General features: G+C 40.5%; 1 pseudogene; it reads left to right on the top strand.

The window, feature by feature from the left end:
* The first annotated feature begins 22 nt into the window (after positions 1–22).
* Positions 23–1206, top strand: LOC118571643 (annotated as a pseudogene).
* The last annotated feature ends 719 nt before the right edge of the window (positions 1207–1925 follow it).

Genomic DNA, 1925 nt, shown 5'->3' with positions numbered 1-1925 from the left:
GTCCTGGAGGAAGATTCGCGACATGGATGTTCACCAGGTGTTCCAGTACCTCTTCGATCAGGTGGTCGCCTGCTTCTTCCAACAGTATCCCAACCCCATGGATAAAAATGTCATCTCTGTAAAAAATGTGGAAGAAAAGAAAGATGAATCAACAGGCGTCATCTATAGAAAGAGGATTGCTATCTGTCAGAATGTGGGTCCAGAAATTTTATTTTAAGAAAGGTGAGTATTTTAAAGGTCCTCAAGTCCAGATAGATGAGGAATCATGGTTCAGTCTTCAGGAAAGGAACATGGCTATACGTCTCACGGGGACACAGTATGCATCCATGAGGGAAGAGTCTGTCTTCCAGGAAAGTGTGGAAAATCCAAATTGGACAGAGTTTATTCAAAGAGGCAGAATTTTGATTACAGGGGCTGGATTTCTCAACTGCATTTTGGAAACTTTTGCTAGCACCTTCTTGAGACATGGAGCCAGAAGGGACTTAGACTAATGGAGATGCTGCTAAAGGAACAGTGTGGTGCCCTCTTAGTGGAACAAAGAATCGTCAGGAAGCTGCCGCTGTGTTTACTCTTCCTTTTTTTTTAAGAATCCCTTCTTGGCCACGACATCATAGGCACAATTATTGGATGCAAGTTTCAGGACACAGAATCTGTGGTTTAGAGAAAAGGAGACCTTCCTGTCAAGCACAGACGGACACTCTACTTTGGAGCATGCTTCAAATCATGGGACTCATGGAGATGAGACCTTTCAGCTGGATCTTATGACATGGTCTCTTTACAATTTTATGAATAAAGGGAGAGAACATTAAAAAAAAAGAAAAATATCAAAACAAAGAAACAGCAAGGAAACTATAAGACAAAACAAAACAAAAAAACAACAAAAGGCATGCAAAAATACATAAAGTTCAGTTTTTGTAGGCCAATTACTCCTGGGTATGAGGCCTGCCCTGGAGTATGATATGAATCCATATGTATAACAGACGTGCTGTGTTGTGTCTAGAGGACACATTGCCTTGCAACCATCTACCACCTGTGGCTCTTAATAGTCTTTCCATCTCCTCTTCTTCAGAGATACCTGGGTCCTAAGGGTAGAGATTTGCTAAAGACATCCATTTTCAGGGTGAGTGCTACAAAGTCTATTAGATTCTGAACATTTTCTGGTTGTAGATCTCTGTGTTAATTGCCAAGAAGATCATTCTCTGGTGAGGGATGAATGAGTCACTGAATTATGGCTATAGCAATATGTCATGAGAAATCATTTTATTGTTGTATTCCTTTATCAGAATAATAGTAACTCATTTTCCCACAGGCCAATGATCTCTCTAGTCTCAGGTCATTAGCCACATGAGCAATGTCAGATAGGGTTCTACCTCATTTGATTGGATTTATATCCAACCAAAAATTGGTTAGTTACTGCCATAACCTTTGTGCCACTACCCTGACTGTATCTCTTGCATCAGGTCACTGTTGCAGTTTTCAGGGTTTATAGCTGGATGATATTGATAACTACTTTCTTCCTCCGGCAGCATGCAAACTGCCTTCCTATACCATGAAAGCTAGTCGCTAGGGGTGAAGCGTCTAGTTAGGTACCAGCTCTATTTCTCCATGTTTGAAGACGTAAGTATGTGATGTCTAGAGCAATAGCATGTCCTGTCAAACTGTAGAGGGTAACCCACAGACTGATCAATAGCCTGTGGTATTTGAGGGGTTCTATTGTACCCCTTTGGTCAGCAGTTCAATAAAATGGAACTCATTCCTGGCACATGGGGGTTCTACTCAAATTCCTCATATTGAATGTGTGCATTTTTGTGGGATTTCTGTTTTTATGGATGTACTTTGTGTCATGGCACTGACCCAAGTATAAAAACTATATTCTCTGGAAAATAAATACTTCATTTTTTTCCAGTATGACTCTAAAAATCACT

Source organism: Onychomys torridus, chromosome 1 (genome assembly GCF_903995425.1).
Source record: "Onychomys torridus chromosome 1, mOncTor1.1, whole genome shotgun sequence".
NCBI lineage: Eukaryota > Metazoa > Chordata > Mammalia > Rodentia > Cricetidae > Onychomys > Onychomys torridus.
The sequence above is the reverse complement of the archived record's forward strand: the minus strand, read 5'-3'. Positions and strand labels throughout refer to the sequence as shown.